Source organism: Phascolarctos cinereus, unplaced genomic scaffold (assembly GCF_003287225.1).
Source record: "Phascolarctos cinereus isolate Bilbo 61053 unplaced genomic scaffold, phaCin_HiC Scaffold_4;HRSCAF=312, whole genome shotgun sequence".
NCBI lineage: Eukaryota > Metazoa > Chordata > Mammalia > Diprotodontia > Phascolarctidae > Phascolarctos > Phascolarctos cinereus.
The window spans coordinates 577479826-577501437 of NW_027555847.1; the positions used below are offsets into that span (position 1 = coordinate 577479826).

A 21612-nucleotide genomic window follows, 5' to 3' on the forward strand; every position below is an offset into this window, starting at 1 on the left:
CCTAGTTAGCCACTGAAGGCCAGGTCAGTTGTGGAACAACATGGGGTAATTATATTACAGATAAGCTCATGATTCGATGGGGAGTGAGAGGGGGAAAGCATAATTCAGTCCATCTTTTTCCTTTCTGATTGGCTAATCACCCACCCCTTGGAGTTCAGCTGGAGTTCCCCTGTGGTTATTCCATGGCTTCCCCTTTGGAGCTCACTGAAATAGAGTACAAGGTAGGGTACAATTAAGAGCAAAGATTGAATAGCTCACTTTTCCTTTCCTTCTCCAACCACCAGGAGGTGTTTACTATCTTCAGTTTCAACTAACTCTATCTTCCCATGGAAAGGCTCCTGTTTTAAAAAAAAGTGTCCCTTTTGCGTGGCATCCCAAATTTTAAGATTCTGAGAGACATATATGGATGCAATGTCCTTAATGAACTACTTCTAAGCTAAGTTCAAATGTTCAAATCCTACACAAGGCTTTGCCTGATTTCCCCCAAATGTTAGGCTTATGGTGTCCCCTCTCTCTCCCCCTCCAATTTCTTTGTATTTACTTTGTGTAAGTTTGGTATAAACTTATCTGTAGACATAGTAGATTGTAAGTTTCTTAAGAGTAGCAGCTGATTTTTTTCTCCCCTTTGTATATCAGTACCTAGCAGAGTCTGCCACGTAGTTTCTCTCTAATAAGGGCTTATTGACTGAATGAGTTAACTAACATTTTACTCTAGCCACTTGGCCAATTCAATGCTACTCATATCAGATTAACACTACTAATATTTCACTTCAGTACTCACTGAATTTTCTAACTGTCTGTATTAAACTTCATTTACACACTTACCTCAGTTTATGTGACTTTAGAAAATTGCTTACTCTAATTTTTTTCTTTTTTCTTTCTATTTTTTTTTGACAGAATTAAAGTCTTCTAAACTAATTGATTATGAGCAACTAGAAAAGTTGTGTGAAATCAAAGGCCTTAAAGCTGGGTAAGACTAAAATGCTGACTTTTAAATTTATATAGCTTCAGTAAATAGGAGGGGTATGTGATTTGGGGAGATCACATAAGGAATAAAACAATTGTTGATTCTTAACCCATTTCTCTAGAATAAATGCTATGTGTTAATGAAACAATTTAGTAGGAAACAAACATAAGTTATCATGGGCCTAGTACTTCTAATGTTTAGTGTATATGGAGGCATTATGGCATAGTGAAAATCAGTCTGGCCTTGAGATCAAGAAGACCTGAGTTTAAGTCCTGACTTTGACTCATAATAACTGTGTGACCATGGCAAAGTCACTTCATTTCTCAATGCTTCAGTCTACTCTTTTGAACTATAATTTGGAGATAGCTGTTGCTCTGCATCCACAGGGAGTGGATTAATGAATCAATGACATCACAAGCCTGGGCCCAAAACATACATTTGTACTGTAGAAGGCATTAGAATATGGTTAAAAGAGCGCATTGAAGCAAATAAAAGAGTGTCCTTCTTTGAATTAGAATGCCCAGCTTCTCAACAGAGCAGGCTACATTTGTAATTTCAGAGATTTAGACTTTGAAGAGACCTTATAGGAGAATATGTTAAAAGCCTTTTAAAAAGTATGCTAGTGTTTTGATTGTTTGTTTTCCTTTCAAGCTGAAAGCAGCATGAGATTTTATTGTATTTCTTAGGATGCCTAAGAAGCTTGAAAAATATTTGCTTAGAAATGTTAGTCAAGGGAAAGAGAGAATTAAGCCGTAACTAGAGAATTGGGCTAATACAGCTAACTGGCCTCCTTAGATCCTCAAATCTCAATAAATAGGATCATTTTAATGATTGCTTTTGGTAAAGAAAGACCTCCTATCTCTGTGATGATTAGAAACAAGTTAGGGAAAATGCATATTTATAGTGTGATTTGTCTTATTATCTGGAGAACTAATAATTTATTTATCATGATTTAAAAATAGGAACTGATTTTGCTTCCTTGATATTCCAGTCTTTTCTTGGACAATATCCTTCAGGTTTTACTTTTTAAGTGTTCTGAATCTTTTCTCTGGTTGTCAAAATATTTTATATCCATGTTATAGACATTTTGCCTGATTTATTATGTAATCAGTAATAATACTTTATATTCATACAACCTTTTAAAGTTAATAAAGTGTTTTGTATTGTTATTATTATTATTTGAGTAGAGGGATATACCCCTTTGTAGGTGGTTCTTCCTTTGCAATTTAAAGTCTTGGTTGTCTAGGGCCACTGAGAAGTTCAAGTGAATTGCCCAGAGTCATGGTATTGGTCAGAAGCAGGACTTGAACCCATGTCTTCCTTAACCTGTGGCCAGTTGTCAATTACACTATGCTGCCACTTTGTTTTACCAGTGTCTTTGGTGTGGGCATGTCCTCCATAGGAATATATCATAATTCATCTCTTTTTTTTCTTTAACTGTGCTTGATTTTTGTTCAAGTTCTCTCATGGATTCTATGCAGAAAATCTGTAAGAGACTTCTAGGTCTTTTTCACATTTCATGGATATGAGTGGAACACCATGGTGGCTCTTCATTTACTACCTCTCACTCTTGCCCCATAACTAGTTTAGTTCTACTTTCCCCCACTATATCCATGGTGCTATTTTTGAGCCATATGCTGTGGCTTACTTGTGTCTACCATTTGTATCTCTCTATTGATTTTTGGGTCACTCACAAATATGATACCTTGGCAATTGTTGCATTACAATATCAGTAATCCTACAAAACTCCTGAGAGAACATTTGTGTTAAAAAATGATGTGTTTGTTCTGGAGCAGTTTAGGAGCCAATCAAAGTACTCCACAATTTCCCAAGTCACTTTCTTCCTGCTATACAATTCTCAGCCCAACTTATTATTTTTCTCCAGTGCATTTCCCAAATAATATGTACTTATGCTTTAATTCAATAGCAAGCCTGTCCAGCTGAATGCCATAGTCTAGACAATAGGCATTTTTCATTCATTTAGTTTTTTCTTTTTGGATTGTTACACCAATCTCTTTTGATTATTCATGGATCTAATCAAGGAGGCCCTGCAATGTTCTGGGGCTTGATGTAATTAACAAAACATCACTGGTAAATAGAAACATCTGGAAGACTTTGCCTTTTTTACGGAATCCCCCTTCTACTTGGACGTAGTATAAGATATTCTCTTCAGCACTGGAAAACACCTTTTTAAAACATACATTTCCCTTTCTTGTACCGTATGTGGCCATTAATAATGAAAGAGTTGTTCATCCTCTATGGTTATGCTGATCAAAAAATCTTGACATATGTATGTCTTGTATATGTATATATATGTCTTTACATATGTAAATCTTGACTCCTTGTTGGAGGAGAGCCTTTCCACATTGTATTTGGCTCTTTGTTGACATTTGATAATGGTAATACCAAGTATAGCAACAATTATTTTTAAGTCTCTATTTTGAGCATAGCATTGTACCAGCTGTTGAGAGAGACAAAATTTGGCTATGATGGAACTTAAATCTGTTGTCTCATTGTACCATCTCCCCCCACCATCCATGAAGTAAGTAGTGTGAGTATAATCACTACAGTTTTAAGATGAAGGGACTGAGAATTAGGGAGATTAAAAAGTTACTTTCTTAAGGTCACATAATCAATGGTAGAGCTTACAGTCAAAATCAGGTCTTCTGGGAGGCTAGTAAGTATTCCTTCCACTGCACTATTCTGACATGAAGAAAAACAGTTTGTACATAACAAATTTCCTGTGTTCCCAAGAATCAAAGATATAAGAATTAGATCTTATCTTCATAACTGCATTTTTACTTGTCACTATCAACTAACAAAAATATATTGCCTGGTTGACACAATTAAAAGATGAAAACAGATCTTCAAGATTTTTCTGAAAGATGAAATATAAAATTAAAGAGATAAACATGGGGAACTTCTGAGAAAATAAGTCTATGCAAACATATTCACTCAAGAAAAATTAATATTATGTGTAAATCATCAACAAATTTTCACAAATTAGCACACACAAAAAAATCAGGAAATTGCAAAGTTCTTCTAAGGATCCCAAACTCTACCATGTATAGAATCAGAAAGTGCTATTTGTTTGCAAAAGTTTGGGAAATATTATTCAGAATTATAAAGTAGAAGGGTAATTAAGCATGTTTTGCTTGACTCGAAGAGTAGAATTAAGAGCAAACAATGGTAACCACAGGGATGTATATCTGGGCTATATAAAAGGAAAATACCTTACAATAACCAGAACTATGTAAAATTGGAATGGGTTGACTGGGATGGAATTGGCTTCCTCAGAACTGAAGGTCTTCAAATAGACCACAAATATTTATTTACGAGGATAATAAATTCTGTTCCAGCATCTTATTTTAATTCTGTTGTTATTTTTTCTATTTCAAGTATCTTTCTTACAAATAGTATCTTGTTGAATTATTTTTTCTCATCCATTCTGCCATCCACTTCCATTTTATTGGTAAGTTCATCTCGTTCACATTCATAGTTTATGATTGCTAACTGTGTATTTCCTTCTATCCTCTTTTCTTCCTTTTCTCTCTCTCTTTCTAATTTAATTAAAAAAAAAGAAAACACCAAATTACCAGTATCAAAAATGAAAAGGGTAAATCCACCACCAAGGAAGAGGAAATTAAAACAATAATTACGCACTAGTTTGCCCAACTGCATGCCAATAAATTTGACGATCTTAGTGAAATGGATAAATATTTACAAAAACATAAAATTTCCCAGATTAACAGAAGAGGAAGTAAAATAACTTAAATAACCCCATCTCAGAAAAAGAAATTAAACAAGCCATTGATGAACTTCCTAGGAAAAAATCTCCAGGGCCAGAGGGATTTATAAGCAAATTCTATCAAACATTTAAAGAACAATTAATTCCAATATTATATAGATTATTTGGGAAAAATATGTGAAGAAAGAGTCTTACCAAATTCTTTTTATGATATAAATTTGGTGCTGATACCTAAACCAGGAAGAGTCAGAACAGAGAAAGAAAATTATAGACCAATTTCCCTAATGAATATAGATGCAAAATTTTTAAATATTAGCAAATAGATTACAGCAACTTATCACAAAAATACTATGCTATGACCAGGTAGGATTTATACCAGAAATGCGGGGCTGGTTCAATACTAGGAAAACTATCAGCATAATTGATCATATCAACACCAAAACTAACAGAAACTACATGATCATCTCAATAGATGCAGAAAAAGATTTTGACAAAATAAAACACCTATTCCTATTAAAAACACTAGACAGCATAGGTATAAATGCAGTCTTCCTTAAAATAACAAATAGCATCTACCTAAAACCTTCAACAAGCATCATATGTAATGGGGACAAGCTAGAAGCTTTCCAGTAAGATCAGAGGTGAAACAAGGATGTCCATTATCACCACTGCTGTTCAATATCCTGCTGGAAACATTAGCTTTAGCAATAAGAGAAGAAAAAGAAATTGAAGGTATTAGAATAGGTCAAGAAGAAACAAAACTATCACTCTTTGAAGATGATATGATGATATACTTAGAGAATCCTAGAGAATCAAGTAAAAAAACTGCTTGAAATAATAAACAACTTTAGCAAAGTTGCAGGCTATAAAATAAACCCACATAGATCATTGACATTCCTCTATATTAACAACAAAGCCCAACAGCAAGAGATAGGAAGAGAAATTCCATTTAAAGTTACTGTAGACATTATAAAATATTTAGGAGTCTACCTACTGAAACAAACCCAGGAACTATATAAACACAGTTACAAAATACTTTTCACACAAATAAAGTCAGATCTAAATAACTGGAAAAACATCAGTTGCTCATGGGTAAGCTGAGCTAACATAATAAAAATGACAATTTTCTACCTAAGCTAATTTACTTATTCACTGTCATACCAACCAAACTACCAAAAATTATTTTATAGAGTTAGAAAAAATAATAACCAAATTAATTTGGAATAACAAAATGTCCAGAATATCAAGCGAACTATTGAAAAGAAATGCAGGAGAAGGTAGCCTAGCCATTCCAGATCCTAAATTGTATTATAAAGCAACAATCATCAAAACTGCTTGATACTGGCTAAGAAATAGAGTGGAGAATCAGTGGAATAGGTTAAGTATTCAAGACACAGTAGTCAATGACTATAGTAATCTATTTGATAAACCCAAAGACCCCAGCTTCTGGGATAAGAACTCACTCTTTGACAAAAACTTCTGGGAAAACTGGAAAGAGTATGGCAGAAACTAGGTATAGACCAAAATCTCACACCATATACCAAAATAAAGTCAAAATGGGTTCAAGACTTAGATATAAAGGCTGATATTGTAAGCAAATTGGGAGAGCAAGGAATAGTTTACCTATCAGATTTATGGAGAACAGAAGAATTCATGACCAAACAGGAGATAGAGAACATTGCAAAATGCAAAATAATAACTTTGATTACATTAAATTGAAAAGTTTTTGCACAAACAAAGCCAGTGCAACCCAGATTAGAAGGAAGGTAGAAAATTGGGAAAGAATTTTTACAAGCAGTACCTCTTATAAGGGCTTCATTTCTAAAACATATAAAGAATTAAGTCAGATTTATAAGAATACAGGTCATTCCCCAATAGATAAATTGTCAAAGGATATGAACAGGCAGTTCAGATGAAGAAATTAAAGCCATCTATAGTCATATGAAAAAATGCTCTAAATCATTATTGATTAGAGAAATGCAAAACAAAATAACTCTGAGGTACCACATCACACCTATCAGATTGGCCAACGTGACAAAACCTGAAAATAATAAATTTTGGAGAAGATGTGGGAAAATTGGAACACTAATGCATCGTTGGTGGAGTTGTGAAATGATCCAACCATTTTGGAGAGCAATTTGAAACTATGCCCAAAGGGCTATAAAAATGTGCATGCCCTTTGACCCAGCAATAGCACTTCTAGGGCTGTATCCCAATGAGATCATACAAATGGGAAAAGGACCCACATGTACAAAAATATTTATAGCAGCTCTTTTTGTGGTGGCAAAAAATTGGAAATTGAGGCGATGCCCATCAATTGGGGAATGGCTGAACAAGTCACGGTATATGAATGTAATGGAATACTATTGTGCTATAAGAAATGATGAACAGGCAAACTTCAGAAAAACCTGGAAAGACTTGTATGGTCTAATGCTGAGTGAAGTGAGAAGAACTGGGAGAACGTTGTACACAGTAACAGCCACCTTGTGTGACGACTAATATTGATACACTTAACCCTTCTCAGCAATACAAGGATCTAAGACATCTCCAAAGGCCTTACGATGGAAAATTCTATCTACAACCAAAGAAAGAACTATGGACTTTGAATGCAGATTGAAGCATACTATTTGCTATTTTTTTCTTCTGTTATGTTTGTTTCCTCTTTCTGGTTGTTCCTCTTATTGGTTCTAATTTTTCCTTACAACATGACTAATGTGAAAATATGTTTAATAGGAATGAATATGTACAGCCTATATCAGATTACATGCTGTCTTGAGAAGGGAGGTGTGGAGGGAGGGGCAGAAAAATTTAACACTCAAAAGCTTATAGAAGTGATTGTTGATAAATCAGAATAAATTAATTAAAATAAAAAAGTAAAAAAAAATAATAAAAAAGTGAATTTCCTAAAAAAAAAAAGAAAAGCTGTTCTAGGAATTCTTGTTGGGCTTCTGTCCTGTCTAAATTTTCCTTTTTTTTTTTTTTTTGCTTATAGATGTTTTCAAGTCAATGTCTTCTTCTGAGTTTGTTTCTTGAGTTTCCTTGTCACCATGATAGTTCTTTGTGTCCTTTTTTTGTTGTGGTTTTTTGCTCATTCTTCCAGCCTACTTCTTGACTTTGGACTTTATTTTAGTATTGGGCTGTGCTCATTTCTGGAGGGTAAGTCTGACCAGAGCTTCTGTCATTCTGATTCTTTTATTTTCACAGCTCAATCCAGGAGCCTACACATTTGCAGTGCTTCCAAAGGGGTATGATCTGGGGAGAGGTCTGTTCACTGAAATCCTTGCCTGAGGTCTGCAGTTCCTGACCCAAGTTTGGGTCTGTTGGATTGTGTGTAATTGAATTTCGGTAAACTGCTTCTTGCCTCGGTTACTGTTTGCCCAATATGAGGTTATGAAGGTTCGGAGTGACTGTACTTTGGTCTTGGTTTCCTGCCATGGTCATTCCACTGCAGGCTTATGTATAGAACTAAAGGTTAGAATTGAATCCTCCCACCTCACCCATATAGTTCTTAGGATCAAAGTCATGCAGCTCAGTTTTGGGACCTTATTCTTTTCTCTGTACACAGCTAGGGCTTCTTTCAACCTGGTCAAGACCGATTTCTCCACCATTAACTGTGACATAGAACTGAGTAGTGAGTGACAGGGTATACATTTCTGGTTCCAGCACTGGTTAAGGGGTCTCTTGGGATCTCTTTCTGCCATGGTGGTTCCTGCTCTGATATTCACATGCCCATGGACACTCTCATGCTCCTGGTAGCTGCCACCACTACTTCTGCTACTGTACTGTGCACCTGACCAGCCGCAGTCCTAGTGTCTTCAGTTTTTTCTATCTTCTTAAGCTTCCCTGTACTGTAAAAATGACTCACTGTGACTTTTTCATGGCTTTCCTCATCAGAATTCAATCTGGACATTTTCTAGGTTATCGTGGAGATGTATTGGTTCTATTCTATCTTTTCTACAATGAATAATGGCTATTTTGAATTCTATTTACTTGATGTTAGCAATTTATAACTGATCTGATTTCTAGTTTCTGTTTTCATTAATGGATGCTCCTTTATCTAGGTTTGCTTAGAATTATAGCCATTGCTATACATTGAGGTACATAAATTAAGTTTTGGTCTAAACAGTGACACCAATAATTCCTAGAAGAAGAAAAAAGCCACTATCTACTCTTGCTTCCTTGCCTTTATCTTCTTGCTTCGTTTAAAAAAATTACTTTTATTCAGAACCTAAACACCAAATAGACAACTATTTTCATATGCATATTAGAACATGAAAAAGAATTGTACTAGAAACTTCAAATCTGTAGTATATATAGCTTGTTTTCCTTTAAAAATATTTTAAAAAACCATCATGTAACTTGGAAGCTGTATTGCTTGCCTGCTATTCCTTCTGGCCTTCCCTCTGCTCTCTTCTGTTCCTTTAAAAAAACTGCTTCAGTGTTCCTCTTTTTTATCTTTTTCTTTCTATTTTATGGGCAACTTGATTCCTATTCCTTTCATCCCATGCCCAAGTTTAAAACAAGGAAACCAAAACTCTTTAAAAATATTCAAAGACAAGAAAACAAATTCTTGCATTGTCTACATCCAAAAAAATGTAAGCTTTATTCTATACCTTGAGTTCATCATCTCTCTGGAAAGAGGCTTTCACTCATTTTTCAACTCTTTGTAATCTGACTTACCTCCCCATTCAAGTGGAATTGCTCTCTCTAAAGGTGAAAAAAAATCTTTAAAAAATAATTTATAATTTCATTATAGTTTCCTCCAGAATCCCTCTCCCCTTCCTTCCAGAGAACCATTTCATATAACAAGTAGTATTTTTTGAAGAAAAAGAAAAGAAAAAAAATCACCAAAACTAATGAATACATCAAGAAGTCTAAAAAATGTGCATTATGCAGCAGTTGTAGACACCCACCTCTTCAAAGAGATGGGGTTATATATGGTCTTATAGCTCTCCTTTTGGGCCATTTTGTATAATTTTACAACATTAACTTATGTTTTTTTGTGTATGTAGTTATTCTTTCTGTTTACATTGCGGTAGTCATTGTATATATTTCCTTGGCTATGTTTGCTTCACTCTGCATCAGTTTATGTATGTATCTTTCCACTCTTCTCTGTATTCATTACATCCATCATCTTTTATAGCATAGTAATATTCCATTACATTCACATACTATAATTTGTTTAGATATTCCTTAATTGATGGTTATCTACTTTGTTTCCAATTCTTTGTTGTTACACAAAAACACTGCTTATAATTTGGCATATAATAGGTGCTAAATATACATTTGCTGATTGATTAATCGATGTGTGTTGGAGCCTTGGTTGCCTTATACTAGTCCTAGCTTTGCCTTACTACTTAACAGGATTATTTTGAAAAACTGAAAAATCCAATATAAACGCAAATACTGGTTATTACCAGTGACTAACAATTAGCAACAAATCAAAGGGGCTTCACTGTTAAAAACATTCCAGGACAAAATTGGAATGAAAGCTTCTCAAGTATACATTATAACTGAAGCTATTATGCAGTGAAAAAACAGCAACCGCACATCAGGCCAATGTCAATAATGGATTCATATAAATTCCCTCATAATTCTGTGATTTCACTATTGTGGGAAACTTCTGTCGTGGAATCTCTTTCCAGTGAATTAGCAGATAAATCACAAATAGAGGTTAAGTGAATCTCCCCATGGTTATACAGCTAATAAATGATAGAGGTGATATTTGAGCCCCTATCTTAATAATATCCAATTCAGCATTCTACCCATAATACCATGCTAGCTATTTTTAGGTTGATTTAAAGTCATGCAAATTCAGTCATGAAGTTTCTGTTAATTTGACAAACAATTTGAGGACTAACAATTTAATGTTAACTTAGGATGTCAGAGCCACATTTATCTGGAACATAAACAGTCATCTATTATTTTTACCATTAAGATTTAGTCTTAAAGCTTTGAAGGTGCAATATAATCCTGTGGAAGAAATAATCTTAGTTTGTTTCCAGCAAACCCTCAGAACTGAAAATTAGATACTTGATATCAAGAAATTAATTGAATTAGGATTTTGAACTCCTTTGAGAGTGGGCATTTTTAAAGCTGTGAAATCACAGGACGATGAACATGAGAAACTTGAAGCCATAAATATCACTTGATAGAAAAAAGACCAATGAAATCTGTGAAAGGGCCTAATCTCTTCAAATAAGATGTACAGAATGAATTGAATAGACCTTATAGAATGGAGTGTTAATGTTGAGGAATCTGAAATAGTTTCTAGTGGTATACCCTTTTCATTTGGGTCAAGGGCATATTAAAATACATTAGTGTGTTCACTGTAATTTTTTCAAGACACTGTAATAAAAGGATGAAACCCAGTTATGGGTGAAGTTAGAGGTATGAGAAATCAGCTTAATTTATAGAAAATTGCACCTGTTTTTTCCCTAACATGGAAGATAGATGTTCATGTTTTGCTAGATTCTCATTAGATAAGATATGTAAATGCTAGAGTTTTGGCTTGCCTGATAAGCCCAAGAGGGCACCTAATCTATAGAAAATGCAATGAACAGACATGATTTTCTGGCCCGTTTCCCACTAGTTGAATTATGGTCATATATAAATAAGAAAATGAATTCACCAAATTAATTTGCTTCTTATCAAAATGTGTTTTGCTTCTGTGTCCTCCAAATAGTTTAAATAGATGAGTAGCAACAAAGTATGCCAAAAGGTTATTTAAAACTTTATGATAGGTGGGGCAGTGGATAGAGCATCAGCCCTGGAGTCAGGAGGACCTGAGCTGAGATCTGGCCTCAGACACACAACACTTGTTATGTGTCACACAGCTGTGTGACTCTGGGCAAATCACTTAACCCCAATTGCCTCACTAAAAAAAAAAAAAGCTATTCCCTGTGGTTTTGGTAATGGGATTGATACTTCTGTCAAATTAATCCAATGGCATGTGTCAGTTAAGTGCTTTTAATGTGTTAAGACACAATGAGAGGACAAAGGAATTCCCAAATGAAAAAAGACATAGTCCCTGCCTTCAAGGAGATTACTGGGAGAAGGGTAGGAGATGAAGTGCTATATGCACAGATAAATACAATTTAAGGAAGGGGACAATGGGAACAAAGAAGAGATTCAGAATTAGAGAATTGAGAGAATGGCAGTGGAGGGATTGTAGACAGTTCTTTGGTGGGTATCATTTGAGCTGAGCCTTGAAGGAAGCAATCATTTGGATACATTGTTCTAGTCATTGGGAAATGCAGATGTAAAAGATAGCAAGTCAAGTTCAGGGAATAGAAAGGCATAGCTTTAGTTTTTAGTTTTAGAATGAACAGTATGTGAAATGGAATATGTGAAGTAGATTCAGGAAAGTAGATTTGGAAACAGATCATAAAAGGTTTTGAATACTGACCTAAAGAGCTTATGTGTTATCCCAGAAAAAAGAGGGAACTGAAGGGCAGCCTGAGGTGTGAGTGGGTGGAGAGGATCCCTGGTCTGCAGTACCCACTTATTTTGGTAGACTTGGGATAGTTTATAATCTGATTTTGTGCAATTAGAACCTTCTCATTCATCTTGAATCTTTCCTTCCTTCCTTCCTTCCTTCCTTCCTTCCTTCCTTCCTTCCTTCCTTCCTTCCTTCCTTCCTTCCATCCATCCATCCATTTCTTTAATGGCTTTACTGTTTCTTCTGTTTACTCGTATCTTCAGTTTTGATTTCTGGATTTGAGGCTTGTGCTTATACTCTTAGGTATTGTGGACAAAATCTGCTTGGTCCTAGACACAGTGGTTAAGACTAGACCACACCTTTCAGAGATTTTCTGACATTGTATCCTTGTGTTTAGGCTCAGTCTGCTCTCTTTGGGTATGGTCTATCTGTGTGCTGGTTTGGCCCTGTCTCCTGTTGAATCTGGGCTTCTGATATGGCCCTGAACTCTTTACTGCTCTGGTCCTATTTCTTGCTGCAGCTGGAGCTCTGGTGTGACCCTTTGCTGGACTCTAGAACTGTCTCCTGCTATATTTAAAAAGGCAACATGTTTAATAAAATTTTCCTAGTACCATATATTTATTGTTGTAATTGGCCATCTCTCTTAAGCAGTAAGTTCAAAATGATGCTGTTCTATGACTAAACATCTTCATCTTGGAAGATAGGAAGAGGGAAATCATGAGAAATTACAAGGTGTGGTCATGACATCACCAAACTAGAGTCAGAAGGCTTGAGAGGGAGCTTAGGGAAAAAAAAAAAAGAAAAAAGAAAGAAAGAGTAGCTAAACAAAAGACAACCCCCCCAAAAAAAACCCCCCTTCATTATTCATAGACCCCAATTTGTTCATCTATAATGAGGGGACTTAACTATAATAGAGATTGTAATCTTTTGAAGGAGAAGAGCCATTTTGGGGAAAATATTTGCATAAAAATGCCTCTATGAAGATCTACTTCAAGAGCTATGTATATTTTTATATTTGTATTATCTGGTCTAGACCCATAATTTCCTTAGTGTATGGGGCCCTAACTAATAATATATTCCTCTAATATAATAATAATAACAATGATAACATATATATGTATGCAGATATGATACACACATATATACACATGTTTTCTGCATTAGAATGCAAGCTTCTTGAGGGTGAGGACTATTTTTACTTTTTTCCTTGCATCCTCAACACTAAATACATTGTCTAACACCTAATAAATTGATTCTGAGAATTACTCCTCAAAATCTTCAGTTTTAGAGATTTGCCCTAGTGAGGCACTGAGAGGTAAAGAGATTTATTTATTGTTACACAGTTAGCATGTGTGAAAGGTAATACTTGAAACCAGGTCTTCCTGATTTTGAGGCTAGATTTATCAACTATGCCATACTATCAGTTCTAATTTATGCAAGTTAATGTAACTTAATAGACTAAATAATAATTTTTCCAGAAGGTTCACATTATAATGTATAAATGTGGCCTGGGAACTGGAGAGAAATGCCTGAGGTGCTTCTGCAGCCTTCTTTCTTTAGGTCAATGAGTTTAGGAGGTCAGATTACTATTATTTTGGAAGATCATTCCCTGAATGGATCGAGATGTGAAAAAAAATTTAAAACTGGAGGTAGAGTAAGGGAAATGTGACAACAACAAATGCTAGGCTAACATGTTTCAGGCAAAGTAGTGGTGGGAGTAGAGGAGAATGTTTTCAAAGAGGGGCTACAATAAGGAAGGGGGTCCAAATGGGGTACTTCAGTAGGGGAGAGGTACTGTGAACAGCTTAGAGAGGTCTCTACTGGTCTAATATTCAATGTTTTATTATGGCAAGTGTTTATACATTAATGAGACATATCAATACATAGGTCCAGATCTGTTTGTTTATTTTTGGCTAAAAGAGCCACATGTATGTGTCTAAAGCTTTAGAAAGAGCTGGATGGTTTCTTTGTCCTTTCCCCACCCCCAGCTCTAATATTGATGATTCCATAGCATGCATGAATTTGAATTCTGTATAATAAAGATGTATTTTCTACCTAATTCTTTAGAAAAGGTGCTCAGAGCACCAAAGAAGCACACGAAAACTTCATGAAACATTATAAAAAAATATTTCAGAAAGAAAAGAGGATCTTGCCTTACCTCCCAACATCTCCAGCCAAAATGTAAGTAGCACGCCTTCTAAAAGATAGATCACTTTATACACATGTATGTAAGGCTGAAAGTAACAGGCAAGTTCTCCCCACTGTGTGTCAGCTGACAAAAATTGGTAATTAGTGGTTGTTCAGAAACATCTGTTTGCCCAGTAACACATTGTCCAATCTTTTTGCAAAATGATTATTTCCACTTACTGGCATTTTGTGATGTGCAGGAACAAAAGGTTATTAAAGCAATCTGGAGGGTTTATCTCCATTCAGTATACCTGGTGTTACTATTAGTGGTAATGATGGTATTTATTAGTGGAGAATATTTTGAAATGCATAAGTTATCTGAGAGTAAATCACTGAATCAAAGTAGAGGTAAAAGATTTGAGGAGGTAATCTTGCTTAACTCATGTATCCAGGCAGAAAATCCTAGATCCAGGCAGAAAATCCTAGACAAAGGTGTATCCCTTGTTTTGAAAGCTAAAAAAGATTAAGTTCTTTAAACTGAATAAAAGTAAAATGAATCATAAAGAACCAGCTTATTTTGTCAATAGGAGACCAAGAATTTTGTCAATGGGGAATCTGGAATTTTTTCTTGGCTAGTCTTCTAACTCAGTATGACATTGGGAAAGTCACATTTTGGGTCTCTCTCTCTTTTTTAAATCTGTAAAAGTTGTTTAGCAGTTTTTCAGTCATGCTTGACTCTTCATAACCCTATTTGGGGATTCCTTGATGCAGATACTAGAATGGTTTGCTGGTTCCTTTTCCATTTTGTTTTACAACTGAGGAAACTGAGGCAAACAGGGTTAAGTGACTTGCCCCGGATCACCCAGCTAGTAAGTGTCTAAGTCCAGATTTGAACTCAGGAAGAGGAGTCTTCCTGACTCTAGACCCGGCACTCTATTTGGGCACCACCTAGCTGCCCAAATCTGCAAAAGGCAGGATATCGTAGTAGATAGAGTCAGAAAGATTTAATTTCAAATTCTATTTCTAACACATACTACCTGAGTGACCATGAGCACATTACTTAAGCTCTCAGTTCCTCAGACAACTCTATAAGCCTATGAGAGGCAATGTGCTGTGCTGTAGTGGATAGAGCTCACAACCTGGAGACTGGAAGAATTAAGTTCAAATCTTACTTTTAGCTAAGCAAGTTCCTTATAACCTCTCTAGGTCTTAAATTCCTCATCTATGAAATGAGAAGGTTGGTCTTGATGACCTTTAAGGAAATTTTTAATTCTAAACCTGTGAGCTTCTGATCTTGAGTTAAATATGAATTCCTAACCTACCTTGAAGAAGGGAGTTTCCACATAGGAAATTTCCCCCACTGACGAAATCACAGGTATGAACAAAAACAAAACAAAAACCAAACATGAATGTGATATCTTGGGTAGTTTCAAAGATTACTTTTAGCTTCAAAATTCTGTAATTCTTTTCTTCATTGTTTTTCTTGATGTGTTATTTTACTCTAACATAACCTTTATACAACAAAGTGGCAATGATGAAATAGTAAAAAAGGAAACTTATCTTTGAGGCTGACAATGAGGTTCAAATGAATCTGACTTGGAGAAGGAATTAATTCTTTGAGTAGTAGTAATATAGGAAATGGTACCATAATGATAAGAAGCCTAAGGACTTGGAAGAAGTTAATGAACTGTTTATTCTCTGTTGGTAGGTGTGAGTAGATCTATGGGTAGAATTGTTTTTTTTATGAATATTTTAATGCCCTGAATTGTGTTTCAGCTCCATCGTGTCTTCTAGGATCAGCTTTCCTTTTTTAAAGAGCACATAATTGAGATAATTAATCAATCGACAGTTATTTATTAAGTGCCTACTATATGCCAAGTACAGTGCTTGGGTATGAAATAAAAAGACAAAAAATAAAATCTATGCCTTCAAGGGAGAGAGGGAAGAAAGAGAAAAAGCACTTATTAAGTGCCTACTATGTGCTAGATATTGTGCTAAGCCCTTTATGTTCTATCAGAGGAGAAAACATGTAATACATACATAAATATATACATACATATACAGATACACACATAAATATTCGATCATTTTTTAAAATTGCAGGATGAAGCACTGGTTTCTGAAGGAAACTTCAAAGGCCTTGTTTAAAAGCTGGACCTCATCCACCAAATCCACTCCATCAATCAATCAATAAACATTTGTTAAGGCACTGTGCTAAGTACTGGGGATACAAAAAGAGGCGAAAGACAGTTCCTTCCTTCAAGGAACTTACAGTCTAAGGAGGGAGACCACAATGCAAACAAATATATACAAAACAAGCTATATACAGGATAAATAGGAAATAATGAACAAAGGGAAGGAAGTGGAATTAAGAGAGCTAAGACTTCCTGTAGAAAATGGGATTTTAGTTGGTAGCTAAAGGAAGCCAGGGAAATCAATAGTAAAAGCAGAGAAGGACAAGTGTTCTAGGCATGGAGAGCAAACAGAGAGAATGCTGGGAGCCAAGAGATGGTGTGTCTAGTTCATGGAAGAACCAGGAGGCCAATGTCACTTGACTGAAGAGTAAGTGTTGGGGAGTGAGATGAAGAAAACTGGATAATAATACATAGAGGATAATAATAAGGAAATTGGGATATGGGAAATTTATATACATTTACCTGGCTCACATGATTACTAAATGTAAGAGCTAGATAACTTGATCTCAGATCTGGTGACCCTAAGACCACTTATTTTTAATTTTTTTTTACAACTATGCTACATTGTCTTCTATGAAAGCCTTGGAAATAGATGAGATTGTGAAGGGAGAGAGTGTAGAAAGAAGAGAACAGGTCTGTGGAGGACAATAATTAAGAAGGGATGAGAATTCAATAAAAGAAATCAGCCAAAGAGACATAGAAGGTTTGTTCAGAAACGTAGGTAGTGAATCAGGATAGGTTAGTGCCAGAGAAACTTGGGAAAAAGGAAGTATGTATAAGAAATTGGTGGCCAATTATGTTATAGAAGAACATGTTAAGAAGGACAATGACTGATAAAAGTAATCAGATCAACAAGTATTTATTGTGTGCCTACTATGAGCCAGGCATTGTACTAAGCACTAGGGATACAAAGAAAGGCAAAAAAGTCCCTTATCTCAAATAACTTCCATCATGGGGGAGACAACATGCAAGCAACTCCATCCAAAGAAGATGTATGCAGAATAAATTGGAGCTAATTTCAGAAAGAAGACACTAAGATTAAAAAGGACTGGGAAAGACTTCATGCAGAAAGTGGGACTTTAACTAAGAGTTAAAAATAAAGCCTGGGAAGCTATGGGATAGAGATAAAGAAGAAGAGAATTAGAGGCATAGTGTACAGCCAGTAAAAATGCCTGAGTTAGGAATGTAGTAATGGTTGTGGTTTGTCCTTCTTTCTCAAAAAGGACCATGATATCAGGGAGATGATGACATGACTTGCAATTGACTTTGATTTGAGTGAGGGAGGGCTATGCAAAGTCACTAGCCTCACTTTCTCCTCCAGAGCCATCTGGGTCCAGTGGCCAGACATCAATCAGGATGACTGGAGATGGCCCAGAATGCAGTGGGAGATCTTGGCCCTTTTAAGCTAAGGTCTTTCCAAGTTCTCACTTTGAGCGAGGCAATGCCCATTCAGGGAGAGGAGGGAGTAAGGTATAAGAAGATTGGAGCTATAGGAAGGGACTAGATAATGAAGGTCTTCATAAGCCAAACAGACATTACTGAATTTGTCTATTGGGAGGTCACTGGCAACCTTGGAGAGTAACGTTTCAGTAAGTGTTGGGGAAAGAAACCACTTGATGAGACAGTATAGTCAAAAGAATTTTTTGTTTGTTTGATAATAGGGGAGACCTGAGCTTGTTTGTTGCCAATACATAGGATCTATTAGAGAGAGAAAGATTGAAATTGAGAGAGAAGGAGTCACTACTACATAGGTAAAGATTCATCAGCTTGGAGAAAAGGAATGTAAGTGAATGGATACCTTCAAACCTACTATTTTTCCCCATCTTTTTCACATTGCATTCAAAGCACTCAATTGACCAAGGTTGACATCAGCCAGCTAGCATAAACAGTAATGATGGTGGGTGCACAGAATTTTATTTCCTGTAGACAGAAACACGGGTAGACAAAAGTGTATTCAGTAGAACAAAATTCCATCAAAGTGTTTGTACCCTATGGGGTAAATGATATTTCGGGATTTGAACTTTATGTAGACACCTAAGCCATTCTTCCTTTTGATCTGAGACAGGGATAGGGAATGAACCTGTGGTTTCACTAGTAGGGAGCTCCCTGGTAAGGTTAACTCCCTCTATCAATGCAGGTTAACATCTTTCCTGCAACTTAATGTTTTAGTTGCCAAGAGCATTGAGAGGCCACAGGACTTGCCAAGGGTCACATAGTATATGTCAGACAGAGTTTGAACCCAGGTCTTCCTGGCTTTGAGGCTAGCTCTCTGTCCCCTATGTCTCACTACCTCACTTTGATTTTAAAATGTGGTAAAATAGTTTTAGGGTTTCTGTGTTGTTGTCTGAATCTCCAAAAAATATGAATTTCTATTTTTGTGTTGATATATTCCATTTGTTGATTAATGAACTTTTAAGTCCTTCAGGGAATATTGCAAAACTAGATAATTTCCCTAGGTATGCAGTCTTCTTGGATTGCTTTTTTTCCCTAAAAGAAAATGAGGGAAAAAAGGAAGCTTAAAGAACTTTATTTTATACATATTAGAACAGCTAGATTTTGGCATTTAATTTGCAATTTTGTGCATACTTCAGCAACTAACTAGCAAAACTAATTTCTCCCCCACTCCATCTCCATCATCAATCATCATCATCATCATCATCATCATCATCATCAATATCACTGACATTTATATAGCATTTTAAGCTTTACAAAGTGCTTTACATATGTTATGTCATTCAGTCCTCACAGAAGAGTTCTATAAGGCAGATGCTATTCTTGCCCTCCCTTTCTAGATACAGAAACTGAGGCCCGAGATCTGTTTAAGTGATTTTCCTAGGGTCATACAGAGGGTAAATGATCTAGTGAAGGATTTGATAAAGGTCTTAGGTCTTCCTGACTCCCAACCCAGCACACTCTGTCACTTAGAGATCCCACTTTCTCTTAAAAGAGGAATAGCAGCATGGCATATGGCATTCCTAAGCTTCAGCTCTCTGTGTGTTTGCCTTGGAGTACTCACCCTAGTCTAGAGTTAATAAAGCTTCATGGTGCTTAGGAGTTGATGATGCATTGAGTGGGCAGATAGCATTAACTGTGGTGATGGGGGACAGGCAGAACTGGCTGTTCTGGTCCATGACAGGAAGGCAGACTGCTTCTGGCTCACTGGTTCCCCAAATCTCTTTCTGTCTGTGTCTCTCACTGTCTCTTTTTCACAGAACTAAGGATTATACTTCTTAGGATGGCTCCTTACAAAATTATGCAGCAAGGACCACAAATGCAGAAAGACTTTAGAGAAGAAAGTAATCAGAGCTTCTACTAGGGGTGGAACTACCCAGACCTGTAATGGCTAGGGTCTTGTGGATCAAATACATACACCAACACAGAGTGAACAGACATCCAGGTGATGTCCCATCAGCAGTCAATAAGAGGAAATTCAAAAGGGCATAAGGTTGTGGAAAAGAACACTGGATTTGGAGTCAAAGGCCACTTTGGTTCAAATTCTCTCTCTCTCTCTCTCTCTCTCTCTCTCTCTCTCTCTCATTCACTCTCACTCTCACTTTCACTCTCACTCTCTTTCCTTACTTGAGTGACCTTGGTCTTCATCTTCTTGGGCCTTCAGTTTCCTCATCTATAAAATGAAGAAATTTGGATTAGATGCTCTCTAAGATTTAAATCCTGTGATTTCCTAGGGAAAAAGGAAAATTGATGGCTGTGTCAGCAGTCTGTAGAACTAGAGATCAGGAGTAGGACAATTCCATAGAATGGGCTTGAGGTAGAAGTGTCAGTAGAAGGTCTCAGAAGAAGTAGGGGTACTCAGTAAGGAGCCAAGGCAAAGACATGGGGCACAAGACAGTAATCCAATTATTTGACATTGGACACAAGGTCAGGGATTGGTCACAAGGAACAAAGCAAGAATCCACTTACTAGAAGCAAGACAGAAGGAGAAGGGTATTAATAGCTAGGATACCCTGATGACTTCCCACTGGCCTTGGTCTCTTTAAATTCCCCTTGTTTGGATCAGGATCAGAGATGACTCTATAGGTCCTGGCTTCCAAGTCTAGGACCAAAGGATAGAATAAAAGAAAGAGTTTAGGTTGATCAGTTGCTATCAATTAGTTGATAATTATTTATTAAATTATTTATTAAATAGCCACTGTGTCAAGTAGTAAGGGGAGAAAAATCAAAAACAAAATGTTTTCTGCCCTCAAGAAGCTTATATTCTACCTAAGACTTTTAGTTTAGAAGATGGTAGGAATGGTACTATCACTGATAGAAATATACTAGATTGGTGAGGGAAGAAGACAAGTTTTGTTTACTTATTTTGAGTTTTATGTATATATATATATATATATATATATATATATATATATATACATATATATGTGTATACATATATATGTATATATGTATATATGGGTTTTTTCTGAGGCAATTGGGGTTAAGTGGCTTGCCAAGAGTCACACAGCTAGTGAGTGTTATGTGTCTGAAGCTGGAATTGAACTCAGGACCTCCTGACTCCAGGGCCAGTGCTCTATCCACTGTGCCACCTAGCTGCCCTAAATGAAGCTGTTTTGTAGACAGATCAAAGTATAGGACAAAAACACTAAATATAAAAATAGGTGTCATAGCCTTAAATCCTAACTTTTCTATTTTGTTTTATGTTATAGGGATAACAATTTAATACATCTGTGTAAATGCCCTTTCTCAATATAGTGATGCTTTGTACCAGCAGAATGAAAGAAAAACTGAATTTCACATGTTTTATTAATTGGAGACCTGCCAAGTTTCTCTCAGAGGGCCACAGATTGGTTAGGGGGGACAAAAGTCACGAGCTGGTAAATGTAGTGAGTTATATGCAAAGACAATTGAAAGTCACTACAATTTTTTGTTTGTTTTTGTTTAGTTGTAAAATGCAAAGAATACCCACCTATTCCTAAACTGTTTTGAGCTCCTTAGAGAGTCTAAAATCTTATTAAATATAATCAATCATCTTATAAGACACTAAGGAACTTGTGCCAATCCTTTGATTTCGTTATGCTGGCCATCTTACAGACTAAGTCTGAAAACTGGAGAATTCTATTCATGTTAGGAGAGGGGCACTTCCTAGTACTCTTAGAGAGCTGCATAAAAGGTGATT

The 21612-nt window shown here is 36.0% G+C and overlaps 1 long non-coding RNA gene across 1 annotated transcript; it reads left to right on the forward strand.

Moving 5' to 3' along the window:
* The first annotated feature begins 893 nt into the window (after nucleotides 1-893).
* LOC144456712 (uncharacterized) lies at nucleotides 894-16464 on the forward strand. The gene is made up of 3 exons (XR_013485742.1): nucleotides 894-970; nucleotides 14224-14337; nucleotides 16387-16464. It is a non-coding gene; the product is annotated as an uncharacterized LOC144456712 (long non-coding RNA).
* Nucleotides 16465-21612: the final 5148 nt, after the last annotated feature.